The sequence below is a fragment of the Coregonus clupeaformis genome, chromosome 29 (assembly GCF_020615455.1).
Source record: "Coregonus clupeaformis isolate EN_2021a chromosome 29, ASM2061545v1, whole genome shotgun sequence".
Classification (NCBI taxonomy): Eukaryota; Metazoa; Chordata; class Actinopteri; order Salmoniformes; family Salmonidae; genus Coregonus; species Coregonus clupeaformis.
Window position 1 is genome coordinate 56,909,183 of NC_059220.1, and position 27,392 is coordinate 56,936,574.

The following is a 27,392-nucleotide window of genomic DNA, read 5'->3' on the forward strand; positions in this document are numbered from 1 at the left end:
TCTGTCTCAGTATGTGTAGCCCATGTACTGTATCTGATGCTGTCTGGACCAAAAGAGTATGACATGTTGCGGCCGTAGCATGTGATTGATTGGTGCCAGCAAGCATTTGGCCCCCCATGATAACATTTTTAGGGAGGCCAGTTTGTATTTGGTTTCTCACCAATCAAATCACATCCTAAGCAAAACGTCATTTTCGTTTCTGGTCGTTTCTGATCTGCTTGTGTTGATGTCCTGCAGTAGCTAGCTTGCTAAACATCCCTTTCCTAAGCCATGGATGGAGATGGGGATTTGGACTTGTGGTTTTGTCTTAATTCACTGTACAGCCCTGGTCCTAGTGCACTACAACCGACATGTACATGTTCGTGAGATTCTTACCTTTCCACAGAGGGGTCATATTAGTGTGTAGCCTGTTCGGACGCTACAGATGATTTTGTGAGAAGACCGATTTTCGGGATGTCTCATGGTCTGACAATCACTGCTCTAGCTCTGTCACCTTTCACCGCAGATGCGGAAGTGCGACATCAGCGGAAGCGGTGGATTGAGACACATCCAATGCAAAAAACCCCGCAGATATCTCTAGTTTAAACTGAGAGATTTTTATGTTTTTTTATTATTATGCAAATTAGATTTCCGCGGGGACGTGGACATCGACTCTAGGGGGCTAATTGACATGTTGAATGCACCGAGCTGTCTGTTTAAACTACTAGCACACAGCTCAGACACCCATGCATACCCCACAAGACATCCCACCAGAGATCTTGTGAATAGAATATGGGAGGCGCACAGTACTACATAGAGCCATGACTACATGGAACTCTAATCCACATCAAGTAACTCATGCAAGCAGTAAGATCAAATAAAAATATAAAAATACACCTTATGGAACAGCGGGGACTGTGAAGAGACACACACAGGCACAGACACGCATACACACACACGAGAACATACGCACTATACACACACGTAGATATGTGCCTGAGGGCACACACTTAATGTGTTGTAAAATCTGTTGTGAAATGTAATGTAATGTAATGTTTTTAATTGTATATAACTGCCTTAATTTTGCTTGACCCCAGGAATAAATAAATAAAATACCCATGTGCCCTGGATATGTTGCTCGCACTAGCAAACCATCTCAGCACTTAATATCTTTTGTTCAGAGCAAATCACAGGAAATGGACGTATTGATTTGTCTATGTAATTTGTACCTCACTTCCATGCTTGTCAGTTTAGGGCTACCACCTGTTGAGGTAGCAAATCATTCTGCTAGCTAATTGGTCTGTATTTACAGTGTGCACTGTAAGAGATTGACCAAGAGAAGAGGGATGGTCAAGCCAAAGGTGGGAAGGCCAAAGCAAAGACACTCAGACAGAGGAGGCTGAGTGATAAGGGAGGCTCAGGTGGAGACGCACCTAAGAAAAGGTGAGTCCAGACAGAGTGACATGCAATATCCTATAGCAGGGTTCCACAACAGGCCCGCAAATTGTTTTATTTGGCCCCCCAAGTTTTCTGAGGGGGGGATTTTCATTGTTGGACATAAAAGACTGTAAAAACACCAGGAAATCAGCTCCAAGTGATTTTAATTTAGGAAATCTGTTCCCAAGTATTCCCCTGCATCATAGAGAGACACGTGATCGTATACAAATGTAAGCAAGGTTTGAAATGATAATGTTTTAGTCAAATATTACATCTGTTTGGGCTTATTGCGGTCAATTTGCAGTCTACAAATGATTTGTAATTATGTTTTGGCCCCCCGACAACCCACTCAAGAAAATAAACTGCCCGCGGGTGAATCTAGTTGATGATCCCTGTCCTATAGGCTAATATGTGCAATGTCAATCTCAGTAACACATCAGCCAAAGGCATCTATGAATTTGACTTCCTCACTATCTCCAAGACCCAAGTTAATAGTACACATACTGTATATTGCACTAGCTAGGCCTAATCTGAAACATGTTCACTGCAATATTCACTATTTCTTAAAATCTCTTTATGTAAAGATGGTCTTTGCATGCAGGTAGTCAGTCTCACTATCTTTTCCACCCACTGCATCCAACATTTCTTCATGGCTTCTATACTTCTGTACAGTTAACTGCAACATCACAATCAACATCTGGCTATTGTTATACACATCACAGCTCTGCAGTCTAGACACGCTTTTCATGCTGCAACATTTTTTAGACAAATTAAGACTCTAAACAAACGAGACGGACCAGCAATTGTAAATCTAGCAACGTGCTACAGTGAGTGAGTGGGTGGGCGCCTGCATTCATTACCCAGAGTAGGGTACTCCATCTTTATATGAATAAATTAATTCACCTTGATATCTGATGTATTATATGAGCAGACAAATGAATCCAGACTCATCCGTCACTGGCGAGTGTAATTAATGGGATGAAAGAAAATAAAAAACACCTGTAAGCATGACTGGCAGGAGCCATCTGTGACAGGCCATGATGACATTTCATAGTAGACTGGAGTTAAGTTACCAACTCAGGTGGAGAGAAATATGACACAGCTGGGGAGTTTTAACCTATTTTTTTCTCCCTATCCCTCCACTCTGATGTCTAACAGTACACTACCATTCAAAAGTTTGTGGTCACTTAGAAATGTCCTTGTTTTCGAAAGAAAAGCAATTTGTTGTCCATTAAAATAACATAACATTTATCAGAAATACAGTGTAGACATTGTTAATGTTGTAAATGGCTATTGTAGCTGGAAACGGCTGATTTTTTATGGAATATCTACATAGGCGTACAGAGGCCCATTGTCAGCAACCATCAGTTCTGTGTTCCAATGGCACGTTGTGTTTGCTAATCCAAGTTTATCATTTTAAAAGGCTAATTGATCATTAGAAAACCCTTTTGCAATTATGTTAGCACAGCTGAAAACTGTTGTGCTGATTAAAGAAGCAATAAATAAATAAATAATAAAACTGGCCTTCTTGAGACTAGTTGAGTATCTGGAGCATCAGCAATTGTGGGTCTCTTACAGGATCAAAATGGCCAGAAACAATTAACTTTCTTCTGAAACTCGTCAGTCTATTCTTGTTCTGAGAAATGAAGGCTATTCCGTGCGAGAAATAGCCAAGAAATGGAAGATCTCGTACAACGCTGTGTACTACTCCCTTCACAGAACAGCGCAAACGGTCTCTAACCAGAATAGAAAGAGGAGGGGGAGGCCCCGGTGCACAACTGAGCAAGAGGACAAATACATTACAGTGTCTAGTTAGAGAAACAGACGCCTCACAGGTCCTCAACTGGCAGGTTCATTAAATAGTACCCGCAAAACACCAGTCTCAACATCAACAGTGAAGAGGCGACTCCGGGATGCTGACCTATTCAGAGTTGCAAAGAAAAAGTCCAGTGTCTGTGTTCTTTTGCCCATCTTTTATTTTTATTGGCCAGTCTGAAATATGGATTTTACTTTGCAACTCTGCCTAGCTCAGCATCCCGGAGTCGCCTCTTCACTGTTGACGTTGAGACTGGTGTTCTGACGAGTTTCAGAATAAAGTTATTTGTTTCTGGCCATTTTGAGCCTGTAATCGAACCCACAATTGTTGATGGTCCAGATACTCAACTAGTCTCAAGAAGGCCAGTTTTATTGCTTCTTTAATCAGCACAACAGTTTTCAGCTGTGCTAACATAATTGCAAAAGGGTTTTCTAATGATCAATTAGCCTTTTAAAATGATAAACTTGGATTAGCAAACACAACGTGCCATTGGAACACAGGACTGATGGTTGCTGATAATGGGCCTCTGTACGCCTATGTAGATATTCCATTAAAAATCAGCCGTTTCCAGCTACAATAGCCATTTACAACATTAACAATGTCATCACTGTATTTCTGATAAATGTTATGTTATTTTAATGGACAAAAAATGTGCTTTTCTTTCGAAAATAAGGACATTTCTAAGTGACCCCAGACTTTTGAACGGTAGTGTACACTACATATTGTAACAGTTTGTTTGTGTTTGTAGTAGCCTAATAGTAATGGAAGTTGTGCTATTCAGCAGGAGCATCTACAGCAGTAGCAGCAGCAGCATTTAGCCTAAATCACCACTGCTACACTTTATGTAATTTACATTTGACATTTGTAATGCTGGATAGTTTTTCCTGAAAAATGTGACCCCCGGTTGCATATTCCCAGTCTGTGCTGCCAGCTTGTCCCTGTGTGAACCCCATGTTGGTTGATTCCAGAAGCTCCCCAAACCATCTAGAAAGGAATGGATTTCCTGATACTGTGCTTGGACTGGTGCCCAAGGTCCATTACCCTCATACTGCATCTGTTAATATAGGGAGAGGGGTTTTCACCTCCATCCTACGATTTATTTTTGTGTTTTTGATTGAAATGTTACATTATTCACAGTTGCTTGGCAGGCCTTTGTTAGTTGATGTAAGTGGCAATTTACTTAGTAAATTATTTAGTCCTTCATTATGTAGCCTAATTCTGTAGTAGGTAAAAATACCACTGAGTACCTCTTTGCAGTTTCTGTTTCTGTCCAGTGTGAGTGTAATATAGTGTAAATATGTATGATAATATGCTGAGCTCTGACATGTTTTTTGTTTGTTTTCCCTCTATATTAGGTCAAAACAGAGAGCGCGGAGAGCTTTGATGACTACAGTATGTGAGATTGGCACTTTCCTCTGAGACTGCGTCTTATTAACAATATTTTTGATGAGAGGGCCAGCTAATTGTCATGGTTCTACTCACGTAGCATTTCTGTTGCAGTTGAGTGGCTTGATCTCGCTCAGAACGTGTCACATCAGCACCTTACTGCTGCCATTGGAAATTAGTTTTAATCCATTAATGTTTCAAATTGAATCACTTTTTTTTTCCTTTTCTTCCGGAGGTGATGGAAATTAATTATTGTGATTGGTATGTCCTAGAGCCTGCAGGATCCATTTCCAGTTTTCAGGGAACGTTGGCTATCTCTCAGGAAATTAATTTATTGCTGTATTGAAGAAAAATATCTATAACTTGTCAGAAAAGCAATAAATGAGAATCCATTGTTTTTTGTGTGGATGGACGGTGGGGGTCTAGGCTGGGTTTGAAAGGTGTTGTTTGGCCCTGGGCCTGTAGCGTACAATCCACTACTGATAACAGGGGTGGCAGACAGTATCGGTTTTGCTATATGTTTTGCTGACTTAGTCACACTGACAAAGTGAATGACATATACAGTTAATCCACTGTTTTTGTCGCTTAGATTTACTCAGGCTGGTTCTCCCTTACAGACAAACCTATTGGCATCATGTGACATTTTCCTAATCCTCATTCCCTTGAAGTACTACTGTAATTTAGTGGCAGTGGTGGTTGTTATGTTTTGATCTATTCATTTGGTGCATTTCCTTACCACTTCCAAGCCACACTGCAGGGAAATTCAAGCTTGCCATCCTGTAATGATTATTATTTCTAATTGCCATAATTATACCATTATCATCAGGCCCTTCTCTATAACATTGTTTAATCACTGTAATTATGTCATTAAGTGTGGTCACTGAATCATCATTGTGTACTTTTGGATTGAGTTATTACTCTAAGGATAGCCAGGTCTTAATGGAAAGTAAAAGGGGACCTCAGTAGGATGTGGGTCTGCTTTCCTAGTGACAGATTAAGGGCTGTCATTGTTCAGAGTGTCTCTTGTGAGTGTTCGCTCGTCAGGTTTCATTTGGCTAAGAAAGAGTAGCCTGAAGATGGAGACTTTGTGCCAGAGAAGAGGGGGAACAAGAGGAAAAGACAGGAGGAAGATGAGCCCCTGGAGGGTCTCTCATGTTCCACTACAACCCCCATGTGAGTGGGTGTCCTTATTATATGTTAGCCCTCACTGGCTCATTCAATAACCCTATGACTATAAGTGTACGCAACATCTAAACATAAGTTCTGACTACCACACCATTACCTGTTGGAGGTGAGCAAATAGTGTTGTGCATTTTTGCTGTACAGAGAATTTATTTGCTGCCCTCAGGTTAAAGAAGAAATTGACAGAGGAGGATGAGGGTGGCCGGGGACGGAGAAGGAGGGGATAAAGAAAGAGAAGGTAGACATCCTCCCTGATCAGGGGAGTAGGCAGATGTTCTAGTTCTCAGCTGGTTACGTAGTTGCATCATTTTCTCCAACTTCACTCACATCAACAAGAATTTCAGCCAAGTTGGAAGTGGAAACCAGGTGTTTAGTCAATACAATATTGTATTTTATTGTATTCACAAACATTACCGTGGTAAGATGTTAGGGCTTGGAGCATATAACTCAGATGGGTACAGCTGAAATTACAAACCTTTTCTATCAAATGCTGTGAACATTTTAGGAAAGTTTACAATGGGCTTACTGATTGTCTAAATCATCTACTGTGTAAATTGTCTTGTTTCTGTGGTGCTGTCTTGATCTCCCGGAAGCCAAAGAAAGAGGAGGGGGAGCATCCAGTCACTACAAAGAAGAAGAAGTCAAAGGAAGAGATTGAGGCGGCAAAAGCATTGAAGATCAAAAAGAGAGAAGAGGAGCAGCAGTGCTGGAGATTGTGGGGTTTGTTTTTCTACAGTATATGCTGAATATGTGGGAGGTGGATGTATGCACAGTATATTAAAAAAGGGCTCATTCTGAAACACACTCTTGTCCCTCAGGTGGGAAGAGGAGAAGTATGAGGATGGAGTCAAATGGAAGTTTCTGGAGTATAAGGATCCATTCTTCACCGCGGAGTACCAGCCTCTCCCAGACGACGTCCCTTTCTACTACAATGGTCAGTACAGCCCTGGTGGTTCGAAGGCATTATACTCACCCCCTCAGATCATCGACAATTTAGAAGTAAACACACAACACATATCAAAGACAGGCCATGCACTCAAAAGATCTAAGTAGCTTTCCTACTGCATGAGAGAGTTGAGCTATGAAGCCCCCTTTAGACTCTCCACACATTCTGTCTGGGTCAGATTAAAAGTTGAATGTTGTTGACACTTTCTCTTCTATCTACGACACTGGGGAGGACCCTCCCTTTTATCATTCACCCCAGAAGGTTGTTCCTGAACTCTGTATTGATTTGCATGGATCAACAGCGGCCCACAAAGGATCAGCCTCTTTATTTAGGGCATACAGCCCGGGGATGTGTCTGGCTGGCTGGATCAAACATTTTGATTGAGAACCATCGTTTTTACATTTTCTCCCCATAGTGCAGCCCCGACAGCTCCCATATAAAATAGTAGGTTTAATCCCTGTGTGTGTAGTGAAGTCCCTCCCTGGGTCCAGGCCTCCATAGCTGACTCCATCGAAGTGGTCTGAAATGTAAATCCACAGCCGCTCACTGCGGGCCTCAGCCTCTCTCGCTCTGGGCATCGATTGGCCAGCTGAGCCTGCTCCTAGGGGACCTATGGGGATGATATGGCACATTTGGTTCTGACTAAGCTCCAAAAGCCTGACTTTGATGGCATCAGAGGTCACAGTGCCTCTTGTCCCTTCAGCTACTCATAAAGTGGCGCCGCTCCGCCCTCCAACTATGAGAAAATGACAAGGCCAAGATTTACAGAGTGTTTGCACCTTTTAGTTTCAGACAGTAATAAAAGACAAAGAAGTAAAGCTGAGTACACAACTGTTCTACAGTGCCTTTAGAAAGTATCCCTTTCCACATTTTGTTGTTACAGCCTGAATAAAAAATTTGATTAAATTGAGATTTTGTATAACTTAATGTCAAAGTGGAATTATGTTTTTAGAAATGTTTACAAATTAATTACAAATGAAAAGCTGAAATGTCTTGAGTCAATAAGTATTCAACCCTTTTGTTATGGCAAGCCTAAATAAGTTCAAGAGTAAAAATGTGCTTAACAAGTCTCATAATAAATTGCATGGATTCGCTCTGTGTGCAATAATAGAGTTTAACATAATTTTTTAATGACTACCTCATCTTTGTACCCCACGCATACAATATCTGTAAGGTTCCTCAGTCGAGCAGTGAATTTCAAACAGATTCAACTGCAAAGATGAGGGAGGTTTTCCAATGCCTCGCAAAGAAGAGCACCTACAGTGGCTTGCGAAAGTATTCACCTCCCTTGGCATTTTTCCTATTTTGTTGCCTTACAACCTGGAATTAAAATTGATTTTTGTGGGGTTTTTATCATTTGATTTACACCACATGCCTACCACTTTGAAGAATCAAAATATTTTTTATTGTGAAACAAACAAGAAATAAGACAAAAAAACTAAAAACTTGAGCGTGCATAACTATTCACCCCCCCCAAAATCAATACTTTGTAGAGCCACCTTTTGCAGCAATTACAGCTGCATGTCACGATCGTCTGAGGAAACGGACCAATACGCAGCGCGTGGAGTGAACATGATGACTTTATTTAAATAAAAGCAACCACGAAAACAACAAACAAATGACGAATGTGAAGTCCTACGGTACACTGACCAAAAGGAACAAAAACCCACAAACCCAACAAGAAAACATACAGATTAAATATGGCTCCCAATCAGAGATAACGAGCCGACAGCTGACACTCGTTACCTCCGATTGGGAGTCAATGACCAAACCTAGAAATACAACCAACAGAAAGGCAAACCTAGAAATACAACACCAAAACCCAACAAATCAAAATACACCCTGGCTCAAAATCAAAGTCCATGGAGCCAGAGTGTCACAGTACCCCCCCCTAAAGGTGCGCACTCCGGGCGCACCAGCATACAGTCTAGGGGAGGGTCTGGGTGGGCGTCTGTCCCTGGTGGCGGCTCTGGCCCAGGTCGTGGTCCCCACCCCACCTTAGTCACTATCCGTTTCCGTAACCCCCTCCACATGACCACCCCCCAACTAACCCCCACTGGATTAAGGGGCGGCACCGGACTAAGGGGCAGCACCGGACTAAGGGACAGTACCTGACTAAGGGGCTCTGGCGGATCCTGGCTGGACGGCTCTGGCGGATCCTGGCTGGACGGCTCTGGCTGATCCTGTCTGGCAGAAGGCTCTGGCTGATCCTGTCTGGCAGAAGGCTCTGGCTGATCCTGTCTGGCGGAAGGCTCTGGCCGATCCTGTCTGGCGGAAGGCTCTGGCCGATCCTGTCTGGCGGAAGGCTCTGGCTGATCCTGTCTGGCGGAAGGCTCTGGCTGATCCTGTCTGGCGGAAGGCTCTGGCTGATCCTGTCTGGCGGAAGGCTCTGGCTGATCCTGTCTGGCGGAAGGCTCTGGCTGATCCTGTCTGGCGGAAGGCTCTGGCTGATCCTGTCTGGCGGAAGGCTCTGGCTGATCCTGTCTGGCGGAGAGCTCTAGCGGCTCCGGTCTGGCGGGACGGCTCTGAAGGCTCATGGCAGACGGGCGGCTTTGCAGGCTCAGTACAGACGGGCAGTTCCTGCGGCGCTTGGCAGACGGACAGTTCAGACGGCGTTGGGCAGACGGGCAGTTCAGACGGCGTTGGGCAGACGGACAGTTCAGGCCCCGTTGGGCAGACGGCAGACTCTGGCCGTCTGAGGCGCATCGTAGGCCTGGTGCGTGGTGCCGGAACAGGAGGTACCGGGCTGAGGACACGCATCTCAGGGCTAGTGCGGAGAGAAGCAACAGGGCTTGCTGGACCCTGGGAACGCACATAACGCCTAGTGCGGAGAGCCGGAACAGGGCATGCTGGACCCTGGGGACTCACATAACGCCTAGTGCGGAGAGCCGGAACAGGGCATGCTGGACCCTGGGGACTCACATAACGCCTAGTGCGGGGAGCCGGAACAGGGCATGCTGGACCCTGGGGACTCACATAACGCCTAGTGCGGAGAGCCGGAACAGGGCATGCTGGACCCTGGGGACTCACATAACGCCTAGTGCGGGGAGCCGGAACAGGGCATGCTGGACCCTGGGGACTCACATAACGCCTAGTGCGGAGAGCAGCAACAGGACGCACAGGACTCGGGAACACACAGGAGGCTTGGTGCGTGGTGTATGCACTGGTGGTAAAGGGCTGGAGACACGCACCATAGAGCCAGTGCGTGGAGGAGACACAGGGCTCTGAAGACGCACTGGAAACCTGGTGCGTGGTGTAGGTACTGGTGGTACTGGGCTGGAGCGAGGAGGTGGTACCGGAAATACCGGACCGTGCAGGCGTACTGGCTCCCTTGAGCACTGAGCCTGCCCAACCTTCCCTGGGTTGATGCTCCCCGTCGCCCGACCAGTACGGGGAGGTGTAATAACCCGCACCGGCCTATGTGGGCGAACCGGGAACACCATGCGCAAGGCTGGTGCCATGTACGCCGGCCCGAGGAGACGCACTGGTGACCAGCTGCGTGGGACCGGCTTCATGACATCCGGCTCAACACTCAATCTGGCCCGGCCGATACGTGGAGCTGGACTGTACCGAACCGGGCTATGCCTGCGTACAGGAGACACCATGCGCTCAACTGCGTAACACGGTGTCTGCCCGTACTCTCGCTCTCCACGGTCAGTCCAGGGAGTAGGCGCAGGTCTCCTACCTGACTTCGCCACACTCCCTCTTAGCCCCCCAAGAAATTCTTGGGTAGTACCCACAGGCTTCCAGTCTTGCCTCCGTGCTGCCTCCTCATATCGCCGCCTCTCGGCTTTAGCTGCCTCCAGCTCTTCACGAGGACGGCGATATTCTCCCGGTTGTGCCCAAGGCCCCTTACCATCCAGAATCTCCTCCCATGTCCATGAATCCTTTATGGGTGGATATAAATCCTGTGTAGGTGGATCCTGTTGCCGCTTGACACGCCGCTTGGTCCTTTTATGGTGGGTTTTTCTGTCACGATCGTCTGAGGAAACGGACCAATACGCAGCGCGTGGAGTGAACATGATGACTTTATTTAAATAAAAGCAACCACGAAAACAACAAACAAATGACGAATGTGAAGTCCTACGGTACACTGACCAAAAGGAACAAAAACCCACAAACCCAACAAGAAAACATACAGATTAAATATGGCTCCCAATCAGAGATAACGAGCCGACAGCTGACACTCGTTACCTCCGATTGGGAGTCAATGACCAAACCTAGAAATACAACCAACAGAAAGGCAAACCTAGAAATACAACACCAAAACCCAACAAATCAAAATACACCCTGGCTCAAAATCAAAGTCCATGGAGCCAGAGTGTCACACTGCAAGTCTCTTGGGGTATGTCTCTATAAGCTTGGCACATCTAGCCACTGGTATTTTTGCCCATTCTTCAAGGCAAAACTGCTCCAGCTCTTTCAAGTTGGATGGGTTCCGCTGGTGTACAGCAATCTTTAAGTCATACCACAGATTCTCAATTGGATTGAGGTCTGGGCTTTGACTAGGCCATTCCAAGACATTTAAATGTTTCCCCTTAAACCACTCGAGTGTTGCTTTAGCAGTATGCTTAGGGTCATTGTCCTGCTGGAAGGTGAACCTCCGTCCCGGTCTCAAATCTCTGGAAGACTGAAACAGGTTTCCCTCAAGAATTTCCCTGTATTTAGCGCCATCCATCATTCCTTCAATTCTGACCAGTTTCCCAGTCCCTGCTGATGAAAAACATCCCCACAGCATGATGCTGCCACCACCATGCTTCACTGTGAGGATGGTGTTCTCGGGGTGATGAGAGGTGTTGGGTTTGCACCAGACATAGCGTTTTCCTTGATTTTCTTTAAGCAATGGCTTTTTTCTGGCCACTCTTCCGTAAAGCCCAGCTCTGTGGAGTGTACGGCTTAAAGTGGTCCTATGGACAGATACTCCAATCTCCGCTGTGGAGCTTTGCAGCTCCTTCAGGGTTATCTTTGGTCTCTTTGTTGCCTCTCTGATTAATGCCCTCCTTGCCTGGTCCGTGAGTTTTGGTGGGCGGCCCTCTCTTGGCAGGTTTGTTGTGGTGCCATATTCTTTCAATTTTTTGATAATGAATTTAATGGTACTCCGTGGGATGTTCAAAGTTTCTGATCTTTTTTTATAACCCAACCCTGATCTGTACTTCTCCACAACTGTGTCCCTGACCTGTTTGGTGTGCTCCTTGGTCTTCATGGTGCCGCTTACTTGGTGTTGCCCCTTGCTTAGTGGTGTTGCAGACTCTGGGGCCTTTCAGAACAGGTGTATACATACTGAGATCATGTGACAGATCATGTGACACTTAGATTGCACATAGGTGGACTTTATTATGTGTTTATTATTAACTAATTATGTGACTTCTGAAGGTAATTGGTTGCACCGGATCTTATTTAATGGCTTCATAGCAAAGCGGGTTGAATACATATGCACGCACCACCTTTCTGTTCTTTATTTTTTTGAATAGTTATTCTTTTCATTTCACTATTTTGTGTATGTCCATTACATGAAATCCAAATAAAAATCAATTTAAATTACAGGTTGTAATGCAACAAAATAGGAAAAACGCCAAGTGGGATGAATACTTTTGCAAAGCACTGTATTGATAGAAAGAAAAAAAAGCAGACATTGAATATCCCTTTAAGCATGGTGAAGTTATTAATTACACTTTGGATGGTGTACCCAGTCACTACAAAGATACAGGTGTCCTTCCTAACTCAGTTGCCGGAGAGGAAGGAAGCCGCTCAGGCATTTCACGATGAGGCCAATGGGGATTTTTTTAAACAGATAGAGTTTAATGGCTGTGATGGGAGAAAACTGAGGATGGATCAACAACATTGTAGTTACTCCACAATGCTAACCTAAATGACAGTGAAATATATATATATATATATTTCAAAACATGCACCCTGTTTGCAATAAGGCACTAAACTAAAACTGCAAAAACTTTGGCAAACGAAATGACCTTTATGTCCTGAATACAAAGCATTATGTTTGGGGCAAATCCAACACAACACATAACTGAGTACCACTCTTCATATTTTCAAGCATGGTGATGGCTGCATCCTGTTATGGGTATGCTTGTCATCGGCAAGGACTAGGGAGTTTTTTAGGATAAAAATAAATGTAATAGAGCTAAGCACAGGCAAAATCCTAGAGGAAAACATGGTTTTCCGCTTTCCAACAGACACTGAGACTAATTCACCTTTCAGCAGGACAATAATCTAAAACACAAGGCCAAATACACTGGAGTTGCCTACAAAGACGACATTGAATGTTCCTGAGTGGCCTAGCTACAGTTTTGACTTAAATCATCTTGAAAATCTATGGCAAGACTTGAAAATGGCTGTCTAGCAATTATCAAGAACCAACTTGACAAAGCTTGAAGATTTTTTAAAAGAATGTGCAAATATTGTACAATCCAGGTGTGCAACGCTCTTAGAGACTTACCCAGAAAGACTCACAGCTATAACCCCTGCCAAAGGTGATTCTAATATGTATTGATTCAGGGGTGTGAATAGTTATGTAAATTAGATATTTCTGTATTTCACTTTCAAAGTGTTTGCAAACATTTCTAAAAACATGTTTTCACTTTGTCATTATAGGGTATTGTGTGTAGATGGGTGAGAAAAAAATATATTTAATCCATTTTGAATTCAGGCTGTAACACAACAACATTTGGAATAAGTCAGGGTATGAATACTTTCTGAAGGCAATGTATATCGTTTTTCCCTTTAGGACATGCAAGGTGCTTATCGAAAATATAGCCCAGCTAAGATCAACGTTTTATTGATCTTATTGAACTGTGTGTGTGCGTGTTCTCCAGGTAAAGCTGTGATGCTGAGCCTTGCTGCAGAGGAGGTGGCCCTGTTCTTTGCTCAAATGCTTGACCATGAATACACCACCAAAGACGTGTTCCGCAACAACTTCTTCAAGGACTGGAAAAAGATGAGAAGGGAAGGAGGGAGAGATAGCCTAGAGAGACTAGCCCTTGAAACAAACTTTATTTTGTTTTCTTAGCTTGTTCTTGGAACAACATCAATTGCAAACATTCTTGGTATGGCAGATTTAAGCCAAAAACAACAAATATTTTGGATTTGAAGTCCTACAGTGAACCAAACAAGTAGGAGTAGTGGTGGAGAGAGTGAAAGTAGTCATCAGGACACTATACTCTTCAACTAGAAAGAGATGTTGAATGTCCCTGCAGAGGTAACAAGATGTAGTGTGACAGACATGGGTGTATGGAGGGGTGTCCTCTGTAGGCGTATCATGCAGAATTAATTTCGTGCTGCTTAGTGCTCAATGCTCTTGAAAATTTGATTTGTGTAAAGGCATTGATATGCTAATCCAGACAACTCACTCCCCGCATATGAACAAATCCAATTAAACTGATTTATTATAACAGGAAACCTCTCCTCGCCTGACTGCCTTCAGTCTCCGCCCACCCGCCGCCTGTCAATCATGCTTAGAGGTAGAGTCAGTGACTCCAAGTGTCCATACTGTCGCTGGAGTGTCTGCTCTGGTACCATCACACGCACTGTCTGCACTGAGTCTGTTTTAGGGAAACTATCACCAGTCTACTGGTGCCATTGGCAATGGGAATTTGGAGTGCTAATACAATGCAGTGTTGTTGCTGCTCTTAGAGTTCTGTATGTTTTTTATTCTTTAGACTGATTTGCAGTGGTATGTATTCATGGATGCCAAGGGAAGCCAGGCTTCCCACATCTTTTTACCAATATACACTATCAGTCAAAAGTTTTAGAACACCTACTCATTCAAGGGTTTTTCTTTATATTCTTTATATATTTATTTACATTGTAGAATAATAGTGAAGACATCAAAACTTTGAAATAACACATATGGAATCATGTAGTAACCAAAAAAGTGTTAAACAAATCAAAAAATATTTGAGATTTGAGATTCTTCAAATAGCCACCCTTTGCCTTGATGACAGCTTTGCACACTCTTGGCATTCTCTCAACCAGCTTCACCTGGAATACTTTTCCAACAGTCTTGAGTTTCTTCAAGTGCAGTTGCAAAAACCATCAAGTGCTATGATGAAACTGGCTCTCATGAGGACCGCTACAGGAATGGAAGACCCAGAGTTACCTCTGCTGCAGAGGATAAGTTAATTAGAGTTACCAGCCTCAGAAATTGCAGTCCAAATAAATGCTTCACAGAGTTCAGGTCACAGACACATCTCAACATCAACTGTTCAGAGGGGACTGTGTGAATCAGGCCTTCATGGTCGAATTGCTGCAAAGAAACCACTACAAAAGGACACCAATACGAAGAAGACACCTGCTTGGGCCAAGAAACACGAGAAATGAACATTAGACCGGTGGAAATATGTCCTTTGGACTGGACTTCAAATAGGAGATCTTTGGTTCCAACCACCATGTCTTTGTGAGACGCGGTGTGGGTGAACGGATGATCTCCGCATGTGTAGTTCCCACTGTAAAGCATGGAGGAGGAGGTGTTATGGTGGGGGGGGGTGTTTTGCTGGTGACACTGTCTGTGATTTATTTAGAATTCAAGGCACACTTAACCAGCATAGCTACCACAGCATTCTGCAGTGATACGCCATCTCATCTGGTTTGGGCTTAGTGGGACTATCATTTGTTTTTCAACAGGACAATGACCCAACACACCTCTAGTCTATGTAAGGGCTATTTTACCAAGAAGAAGAGTGATGGAGTGCTGCATCAGATGACCTGGCCTCCACAATCCCCGACCTCAATCCAATTGAGATGGTTTGGGATGAGTCGGACGGCAGAGTGAAGGGAAAGCAGCCAACAAGTGCTCCTTCAAGACTGTTGGAAAATAATTCCAGGTGAAGCTGGTTGAGAGAATGCCAAGAGTGTACAAAGCTGCCATCAAGGCAAAGGGTGGCTATTTGAAGAATCTCAAATATAAAATACATTTTGATTTGTTTAACACTTTTTGGTTACTACATGATTCCATATGTGTTTTTTCATAGTTTTGATGTCTTCACTATTATTCTACAATGTAGAAAATAGTAACAATGAAGAAAAACCCTGAGTAGGTGTGTCCAAACTTTTGACTGTTACTGTATATATATATATATATATATATATATATATATATATATATATATATATATATATATATATATATATATATATATATATATATATATATATAAACATTTAGTTGTTTTTCTAAAGATAAAGGCTTACGAAAAGCTATGGCTTTTTGAAAAGAGAAAAACAACTTTGAAAGGCAACTTCACAGAAGACGCGTTTTCTATACTTGTAAATGCAAACACAACAGGTGAAAAAATCTAGTAAAAAAATGCTTAACATTCACAGCGTGTGAACTTAAGAAGACAGGCGCTTTATTCACCTGTTAATGCAAAAAGGACATGCGGAAAAATCAAGTGTAAAAATGTACACCAAGCAATTAGAACGCTTGAATGTTGTACTTTTAGACGCATGAAATTGTGCCACTGCACACTTTTTGAATGCCTTTGTAGTAACTGGCACAATTTTATGCGTCTTAAAGTACCACATTCTAGCCCCTCCCACATCAATTTCCGGGAGTTTCACTTTTGTTTGACTTCTGGCATGTCGCAATGAATTGCTTACTCAGATGGAGATGAGGGAGGAGATGTTGCTAAATATGGATCAAACTGTTAAAATGTGTAAATGACAGTCACAGAATGTAAAAGCTACAGCAAGGCGTTGGTGAGAAAAATGGAGAAGAAATTAAAACAAGTGTTTCCACATAGCATTACAACTACAAAGCTTACGCTGGCTAGCTAGCTTATTTTCACTGAAATAGCATGGCTGGTTAGCTAGCTAGCAATAGTCTTCTGTCTAGCCTGTAACTAATGGTTGTTACGTTGTGGAACAGAGTAATAGGTCTTTGTACTTGCCATTTGGTTGAGACTAACATTGGTTTAGAAGATAATTGTTTACTTTGTGTATATTTGTTGTGTAATTGGTTGGCTTTGCTGAGTTAGCAAGCTGAGATTTATTTGCTTAAGTTGGCTAGCTAGTAACGTTTTAGGAGAACAGGCTTGCTCCCTGTAGAATCTAGACAATAGGGAACGTGAATAAGATCTGATGTGCAGCTGCTTCTATCTGGCTGTTGCAGTGCCAAGATGAGGTGAGAGCAAACTGCTAAAGAGATAAAAAGTGTAAGTTCTCTCAGACTATCTTGATTAGCTAGATTTCAAGGTTGAACTAATGCAATAAATATTTTATTGGCTTGCTAAATTAGCAGTTTTTCCTGAAAATGTCTATCTGATAAAGCAACACTCTTGGAAAAAAAGTTCCATCTAGAACCTAAAAGGGTTCTTCGGCTGTCCCCATAGGAGAACCCTTTGAAGAACCCTTTTGGTTCCAAGTACAACCATTTTGGGTTCCATGTAGAACCCTTTCCACAGACGGTTCTAAATGGAACCCAAAATGGTTTTACCTGGAACCAAAAAGGGTTCTACTATGGGGACAGCCGAAAAACCCTTTTTTCTAAGAGTGTATCGTTGTTATTGTTCTAATGCAATGTCCATGTTACAGCCACAACATGATGATCATGTAGTCAAGCATCTGAAGAACAGCGAGGAAGAGGAAAGCCTGCTTTGGATGAGCAAACTAGAACAATAACAACTAGCTAGATATATCAGATATACATGTTCAGGAAAAGCAGGGAGAGAGCAAGCAAGTAGTAGTAACATTATTATTCGAAACCACCACATGCGCATAACCTGTATCTGTGTTATATTTAGGCAATAAGGCACCTCGGGGGTTTGTGGTATATGGCCAATATCTAAGGGCTGTTCTTAGGCACAACAAACCCCCGAGGTGCCTTATTGTATTAGAAACTGGTTACTAGTAATATGGAATCATACCTGTGGTATATGGTCTGATATACCACAGCTTTCAGCCAATCAGCATTCAGGGCTTGAATAAACCGGTTTATAATAGTTTTATCTATTTTTATCTATTTGTACTGAATTTCTATCTGTCTCATGTTGTACCGATTATCAACATGAACAAGACTGAATTATGTTGAATTGTCAACTGGACTAAATTCTTATTAGGAAGATGGTGCTGTTCAGAATGACATGTTTATGACTGTTGATGTTCACAGGAATCTCCAAATGTTATGTTGAAGGAGCACCACGGATGAAGGAGGGGGAGGATCATGGACAGCTTCTTTCTACCACACCTTCACCAAGTCATACGTTTGCTTCATGAACAATTGTTACATCTGAAATAAATACAGAATTATTTTAGTTACTAATGTTTTTTATGCTGAATGTGAGTAATTTAGCAGGTCTATAGTATAATGTATTGTTTTGAAATGTTTATTAAATATCTGTTCAGTCACAACTCACTTTTATTATTTTATGTTGGCTTTTTTAATGTTTGAAAAAATGATGTATGTTTTGTACTGTTACTTTTTACATGCTGAAACAGTCTCATTCAATTTGGGCTAAATGCTAAGTGCTCCTAATCTCAGCTTGTTACCTGTATAAAAGACACCTGTCCACAGAAGCAATCAATCAATCAGATTCCAAACTCTCCACCATGGCCAAGACCAAAGAGCTCTCCATGGATGTCAGGGACAAGATTGTAGACCTACACAAGGCTGGAATGGGCTACAAGACCATCGCCAAGCAGCTTGGTGAGAAGGTGACAACAGTTGGTGCGATTATTCGCAAATGGAAGAAACACAAAATAACTGTCAATCTCCCTCGACCTGGGGCTCCCATGCAAGATCTCACCTCGTGGAGTTGCAATGATCATGAGAACGGTGAGGAATCAGCCCAGAACTACACGGGAGGATCTTGTCAATGATCTCAAGGCAGCTGGGAACATAGTCACCAAGAAAACAATTGGTAACACACTATGCCGTGAAGGACTGAAATCCTGCAGCGCCCGCAAGGTCCCCCTACTCAAGAAAGCACATATACAGGCCCGTCTGAAGTTTGCCAATGAACATCTGAATGATTCAGTGGAGAACTGGGTGAAAGTGTTGTGGTCAGATGAGACCAAAATCGAGCTCTTTGTTATCAACTCAACTCGCCGTGTTTGGAGGAGGAGGAATGCTGCCTATGACCCCAAGAACACCATCCCCACCGTCAAACATGGAGGTGTAAACATTATGCTTTGGGGGTGTTTTTCTGCTAAGGGGACAGGACAACTTCACCGCATCAAAGGGACGATGGACGGCACCATGTACCGTCAAATCTTGGGTGAGAACCTCCTTCCCTCAGCCAGGGCATTGAAAATGTTGTCGTGGATGGGTATTCCAGCATGACAATGACCCAAAACACATGGACAAGGCAACAAAGGAGTGGCTCAAGAAGAAGCACATTAAGGTCCTGGAGTGGCCTAGCCAGTCTCCAGACCTTAATCCCATAGAAAATCTGTGGAGGGAGCTGAAGGTTCGAGTTGCCAAACGTCAGGCTCAAAACCTTAATGACTTGGAGAAGATCTGCAAAGAGGAGTGGGACAAAATCCCTCCTGAGATGTGTGCAAACCTGGTGGCCAACTATGAGAAACGTCTGACCTCTGTGATTACCAACAAGGGTTTTGCCACCAAGTACTAAGTCATGTTTTGCAGAGGGGTCAAATACTTATTTCCCTCATTAAAATGCAAATCAATTTATAACAATTTTGACATGCATTTTTCTGGCTTTTTTTGTTGTTATTCTGTCTCTCACTGTTCAAATAAACCTACCATTAAAATTATAGACTGATCATGTCTTTGTCAGTGGGCAAACGTACAAAATCAGCAGGGGATCAAATAGTTTTTTCCATCACTGTATGTGCCGGGGGGCTAGGGTCAGTCTGCTATATCTGATGTAATTCTCCTGTCTTATCTGGTGTCTTGTGTGAATTTAAGTATGCTCCCATTAATTCTCTCTCTCTCCCACTTTTCCTCCCTGCCCAGAGGACCTGAGCCCTAGGACCATGCCTCAGGACTACCTGGTCTGATGACTCCTGGCTGTCCCCAGTCCACCTGGTCGTGCTGCTGCTCCAGTTTCAACTGTTCTGCCTGCGGCTATGGAACCCTGACGTGTTCACCGGACGTGCTACCTTGTCCCGGACCTGCTGTTTTCGACTCTCTCTCTCTACCGCACCTGCTGTCTCGACCTCTGAATGCTCAGCTATGAAAAGCCAACTGACATTTACTCCTGAAGTACTGACCTGTTGCACCCTCTACAATCCAGTTGGTCATCTATGAACGTTTGAACATCTTGAAGAACAATCTGGCCTTAATGGACATGTACTCTTATAATCTCCACCCGGCACAACCAGAAGAGCACTGGCCACCCCTCAGAGCCTGGTTCCTCTCTAGGTTTCTTCCTAGGTTCCTGTCTTTCTAAGGAGTTTTTCCTAGACACCGTGCTTCTACATCTGCATTGCTTGCTGTTTATGGTTTTAGGCTGGGTTTCTGTATAGCACTTTGTGACATCTGCTGATGTAAAAAGGGCTTTATAAATACAATTTGATTGATTGATGATTAGTGTAAAAATGTGTGAGTGTGCATGTGTGTGTGTAATGCAGGGATCAGCAACTACGTTCACCCCCGGGCCGATTTTTTTCTTTAGCGGATGGTCGGGGGCCGGAACATAATTACAAATAATTTGTAAACTGTAAATTGACCGCAAGAAGCCCAAACAGATATGTTTGACTAAAACACAATCCTTTCAAACCTTGCTTACATTTGTATACGATCACGTGTCTCTCTATTATGTGTGAGAGTACTTGCGAACAGATTTCATAATAAATTAAAATCACTTGGAGCTGATTCCCTGGTGTTTTTACAGTCTTATGTTCAAAATAGAAATAAACAATGTAATTTTTTCGGCTCAGAAAGCTTGGGGGGACAAATAAAAACATCTGCGGGCCAATCCAGTTGGGGAACCCTGGTGTAATGTGTATGAATGTGTGTTTGTGTTGTGTCGGTCTGCGTGTGTGTGTAATGTGTGTGCGTACAGTTGAAGTCAGAAGTTTACATACACCTTAGCCAAATACATTTAAACTCAGTTTTTCACAATTCCTGACATTTAATCCTAGTGAGAATTCGCTGTCTTAGGTCAGTTAGGTTCACCACTTTATTGTAAGAATGTGAAATGTCATAATAATAGTAGAGATAATTATTTATTTCAGCTCTTATTTCTTTCATCACATTCCCAGTGGGTCAGAAGTTTAAATACACTCAGTTAGTATTTGGTAGCATTGCCTTTAAATTGTTTAACTTGGGTCAAACATTTCGGGTAGACTTCCACAAGCTTCCCATAATAAGTTGGGTGAATTTTGTTCCATTCCTCCTGACAGAGCTGGTTTAACTGAGTCAGGTTTGTAGGCCTCCTTGCTCGCACACGCTTTTTCAGTTCTGCCCACAAATGTTCTATAGGATTGAGGTCAGGGGTTTGTGATGGCCACTCCAATACCTTGACTTTGTTGTTCTTAAGCCATTTTGCCACAACTTTGGAAGTATGCTTGGGGTCATTGTCCATTTGGAAGACCCATTTGTGACCAAGCTTTAACCTCCTGACTGATGTCTTGAGATGTTACTTCAATATATCCACATAATTTTCCTTCCTCATGATGCCATCTATTTTGTGAAGTGCACCAGTCCCTCCTGCAGCAAAGCACCCCCACAGCATGATGCTGGTACCCCCGTGTTCTTCGGCTTGCAAGCCTTCCCCTTATTCCTCCAAACATAACGATGGTCGTTATGGCCAAACAGTTCTATTTTTGTCATCAGACCAGAGGACATTTCTCCAAAAAGTGCGATCTTTGTCCCCATGTGCAGTTGCAAACCGTAGTCTGGCTTTTTTATGGCGCAGTGGCTTCTTCCTTGCTGAGCAGCCTTTCAGGTTATGTCGATATAGGACTTGTTTTACTGTGGATATAGATACTTTTGTACCTGTTTCCTCCAGCATCTTCACAAGGTGCTTTGCTGTTGTTCTGGGATTGATTTGCACTTTTCGAACCAAAGTACCTTTTTTTTTTGTCATTTAGCAGACGCTCTTATCCAGAGCGACTTACAGGAGCAATTAGGGTTAAGTGCCTTGCTCAAGGGCACATTGACAGATTTTTCCCCTAGTTGGCTCGGGGATTAGAACCAGCGACCTTTCGGTTACTGGCACAACGCTCTTAACCACTAAGCTACCTGCTGCCCCCACCTTCATCTCTAGGAGGCAGAACACGTCTCCTTCCTGAGCGGTATGACGGCTGCGTGGTCCCATGGTGTTTATACTTGCGTACTATTGTTTGTACAGATGAACGTGGTACCTTCAGGTGTTTGGAAATTGCTCCCAAGGATGAACCACACTTGTGGAGGTCTCCAATTTTTTTCTAAGGTCTTGACTGATTTCTTTTGATTTTCCCATGATGTCAAGCAAAGAGGCACTGAGTTTGAAGGTAGGCCTTGAAATACATCCACAGGTACACCTCAAATGATGTCAATTAGCCTATCAGAAGCTTCTAAAGCCATAACATCATTTTCTGGAATTTTCCAAGCTGTTTAAAGGCACAGTCAACTTAGTGTATGTAAACTTCTGACCCACTGCAATTGTGATACAGTGAATTATAAGTGATAAAATCTGTCTGTAAACAATTGTTGGAAAAATTACTTGTGTCATGCACAAAGTAGATGTCCTAACCGACATGCCAAAACGATAGTTTGTTAACAAGAAATTTGTGGAGTGGTTGAAAAACGAGTTTTAATGACTCCAACCTAAGTGTATGTAAACTTCCGACTTCAACTGTATGTAGTGTATGTGACTCAGTGGCGGTCAGTGCCGTTTAAGATGAGGGAGGACGATTTCCTTTTTTCATGAGTATGGTCTTATTTCTATTACAGCATATTGGATGACTGTCATTCATATTCCATTCACCCAGTTCAATGTAACAGCGATATGTTTAGGATACTACATGATACTCAAATTGTCCCTATATCCATCATGAGGTTGCTGCAACCTAGCCTATGAATGAAAGTTTACAACGTAGGTGCACACAGGTCGAGATAAAAATTTGAGGTGACAGACCGTGATACATGGACAGGCAGTGACACATTTAATTCCGCCTTGTACACTCTTGCCTGCATCTAGCTGCTATAGGGTGTAATCATTAGTCCAATCGTTTTCTATTGGACAAATTCAGGTATGTTTATACCCGTTTAAGAAAGGTTTTCAACAGAATCGGCAGAATGAATACACCCCTGAAAGTAAACACAGTTCACTTTCATAGCAGCTATGTTATATTCCTTCTCGCATCTATGCGCTCTCCTCCTCTCACCTTTTCTCTTCGCTTGTGGACTTCAATGCACAACACATCAGCTGTATGTGACCAGGCAAAAACACCTTTCCAAGCCAAACCATAACATAACCGCTACACACAGCCTAAATCGTTGTAACCATATTAGCTAAAGTAACGTCATAGTCAACATAGTTCTATTAGCTAACACGTTAGTAAATCCGCTACAATCATGCAGCAACTTTACAGTGTACAGTCAATGAGCAGTTTAGCACTTACACCGGCATGACCCCGGTGGCAATAAATTAGTAAAACCAAAAGCTTACCTTGACTTGGAAGAGTTCCAGTGTTGTGTTAGATAGTCATAGCCAGCTAGCTAACATAGCATCGAATTTGCTAGCTAAGTAAGTGAAACTGAAAGTGAAAAGAAAATGACAAAATCTCTCTCGCATCTCCTTCAGTTTTGAAGAAATTAATTTGTTCAAAACTGTTCAACTATTGTCTCTCAGTCTCTTTGAGTCAACTACTCACCACATTGTATGCACTGCAGTGCTAGCTAGCTGTAGCTTATGCTTTCAGTACTAGATTTATTCTCTGATCCTTTGATTGGGTGGACAACATGTCAGATCATGCTGCAAGAGCTCTGATATGTTGGAGGACGTCCTCTGGAAGTTGACATATTTACTGTGTAAATCTATGGGAGGGGGTGAGAACCATGAGCCTCTTAGGTTTTGTATTGAAGTCAATGTACCCAGAGGAGGACGGAAGCTAGCTGTCCTCCGGCTACACCATGGCGCTACCCTACAGAGTGCTGTTGAGGCTACTGTAGACCTTCATTGCAAAATAGTGTGTTTTAATAAATTGTTTGGTGACGTGATTATATTTAGTATAGTTTTATTTAAAAAATGATAACTTTTTAAATGTTTACAATTTTTATTTTTATGAAATTCACTGGAGGATGGTCCTCCCCTTCCTCCTCTGAGGAGCCTCCACTGATGTGAATGTGTGTGGGTTTTGTATGGGACTGTCAATGTAGTGTGTGCGAGTGTGTATATGGTTTGTATATCTAGTCTAGTCTATGAGATCAGGCTGGCTGGTGCGGTACTCTCTTTCTCTCTCCACCACAGGGAATCTTGGGGCATGGCCTTTCAGGCTATGACTTCGCTCTCTCTCTCTCTCTCTGATCATGCTTAGAATAATGCCTTGTAATGCTTGTTAATGCATTGTAACTTAAGTGTATTCCTTGCATGTGAATCCATAAATTTTTCAAAGTTATTAAATAATACTTACATTTAGAATTCCATTCTCAAAGAGCTGTGCATCTACCAGAGCCAAGATGTCCTGCGGTGTGCCACAGGGTTTGATAATTGGGACTTTATTTTTTGTGACCCCCCCCCAAAAAAAAAAAAAACGTGTGAAGGGTTCAGATCACAGACAGGAAAGAATGTGCAAAAAGTATATACTGTATGTAAAGAAACGAAAAACAAATAAAATAAGCATTATTTGTCCTGTCTGTCTCATCTCCCTCCCCCTTCTTAGTAAGTGCGACCCATCCCTATTCCCCCTCCCTCCCTCCTGCCCTCACCACCCCCTCCTTCCCCCCAAGGGATCATGTTGTGGATATATCTATGCACAAAACAAAACATCATGGATAACTTATCTTGGGTTTGTAAAATGTTTGTGGGAACAAGGCACACATGGATATAATCAGCCTGCATACATTGATATTAGATACAGATATTCAAAATACAATTAATGAATTCAAACATAATTGCATTACATTTACTCATAATAAACGTTTGACCTTTTCGACTGCTCTATTAAATGTATCTAATGTTGTTTCCTTGGCGCCGTTCACACGAGCTATAGAGAGCTCAAGTGAAAGGACGTCAAGGAAGTTTTGTAGCCATTGAGTTATGCTGAGCTTACAGAGGGGGAAAAAAGTATTTAGTCAGCCACCAATTGTGCAAGTTCTCCCACTTAAAAAGATGAGAGAGGCCTGTAATTTTCATCATAGGTACACGTCAACTATGACAGACAAATTGAGATTTTTTTTTCTCCAGAAAATCACATTGTAGGATTTTTAATGAATTTATTTACGAATTATGGTGGAAAATAAGTATTTGGTCACCTACAAACAAGCAAAATTTCTGGCTCTCACAGACCTGTAACTTCTTCTATAAGAGACTCCTCTGTTCTCTACTCGTTATCTGTATTAATGGCTCCTGTTTGAACTTGTTATCAGTATAAAATACACCTGTCCACAACCTCAAACAGTCACACTCCAAACTACACTATGGCCAAGACCAAAGAGCTGTCAAAGGACACCAGAAACAAAATGGTAGACCTGCACCAGGCTGGGAAGACTGAATCTGCAATAGGTAAGCAGCTTGGTTTGAAGAAATCAACTGTGGGAGCAATTATTAGGAAATGGAAGACATACAAGACCACTGATAATCTCCCTCGATCTGGGGCTCCACGCAAGATCTCACCCCGTGGGGTCAAAATGATCACAAGAACGGTGAGCAAAAATCCCAGAACCACACGGGGGGACCTAGTGAATGACCTGCAGAGAGCTGGGACCAAAGTAACAAAGCCTACCATCAGTAACACACTACGCCGCCAGGGACTCAAATCCTGCAGTGCCAGACGTGTCCCCCTGCTTAAGCCAGTACATGTCCAGGCCCGTCTGAAGTTTGCTAGAGTGCATTTGGATGATCCAGAAGAGGATTGGGAGAATGTCATATGGTCAGATGAAACCAAAATAGAAATGTTTGGTAAAAACTCAACTCGTCGTGTTTGGAGGACAAAGAATGCTGAGTTGCATCCAAAGAACACCATACCTACTGTGAGGCATGGGGGTGGAAACATCATGCTTTGGGGCTGTTTTACTGCAAAGGCACCAGGACGACTGATCCGTGTAAAGGAAAGAATGAATGGGGCCATGTATCGTGAGATTGAGTGAAAACCTCCTTCCATCAGCAAGGGCATTGAAGATGAAACGTGGCTGGGTCTTTCAGCATGACAATGATCCCAAACACACCGCCCGGGCAACGAAGGAGTGGCTTCGTAAGAAGCATTTCAAGGTCCTGGAGTGGCCTAGCCAGTCTCCAGATCTCAACCCCATAGAAAATCTTTGGAGGGAATTTAAAGTCCGTGTTGCCCAGCGACAGCCCCAAAACATCACTGCTCTAGAGGAGATCTGCATGGAGGAATGGGCCAAAATACCAGCAACAGTGTGTTAAAACCTTGTGAAGACTTACAGAAAACGTTTGACCTGTGTCATTGCCAACAAAGGGTATATAACAAAGTATTGAGAAACTTTTGTTATTGACCAAATACTTATTTTCCACCATAATTTGCAAATAAATTCATTAAAAATCCTACAATGTGATTTTCTGTATTGGTTGATTATTCAAATTTCGGGAGGACATTGAGATATTGTTCCAGACTCTTTTCCAATCTGTATTCTGTTGGTAGTCTTTAAGATCTACAGTAAATTCCATACAGTTACTATTCCCATTGATTTACGGAGGGTTTCTAGTAGTTTTTTCTATATAGATTGGATACAAAAACTTTGTTCTGACTACCTAACAACTCAGCAAGTGGATGGAGTGGGAGTGGTTGACTCCATGGGACTCCATAAGTGTGCATAGCGGTTCTTAACTGCAAAAAAAAAAGGATGAAAGGATAATAAACCTTCATCCTTCATTATGTCTGTCAAAGGGCTGAGCGTAGATGTGGTGCAGAAATCAAGCGCAGGACAACAGAGGCTCTTCAACAGTCTTTAGTGAGGATCAAACAAGACAAAAGACTCACGGCAAAATCCCAGCCGGAGGGCAAGCGAAAAATTACGCACACAGAAAACAGTGCGTAACCCAAACTGCGCACACAGTGCGGACACTCTCTCAAAACAAAACAGAATGAGAGAGAACAAACTGACGCCTAGCTGACACGAAACAATTACACACAACACATGACAAAACCTAAGAGAACTTATAGGGCACATAATCAACACTAACAAAGAACAGGTGTACAAACAGACCAAACCAAACGAACATCGAAACATAGAACGGTGGCAGCTAGTACTCCGGAGACGACGACCGCCGAAGCCTGCCCGAACAAGGAGGAGAAGCAGCCTCGGCCGAAACCGTGACAATGTCCAGAAGTGTATGAATTCCTTGTTTAGACCATTCTTGAAAAATAATACGTTTCCCTCCCAAAGGTATGGAGTTATTTCTAAATATTGATGTTTGGATATGCCATCGGACTTCCCAATTACCAACTTTTTAAATTTGTTGCCAGGTCTGTCTTGAGTGAGCGAATATTGCTCCAAACTGAGTACGGCAAAACTTAGGAGATGAGGCAGAAGATAGTGCATCTTTCAATGTAAATGGTGAC

The 27,392-nt window shown here is 42.8% G+C and overlaps 1 pseudogene; it reads left to right on the forward strand.

The window, feature by feature from the left end:
• Positions 1-6,223: 6,223 nt before the first annotated feature.
• Positions 6,224-27,392, forward strand: part of LOC121577468 — a 50,553-nt pseudogene continuing 29,384 nt past the window's right edge.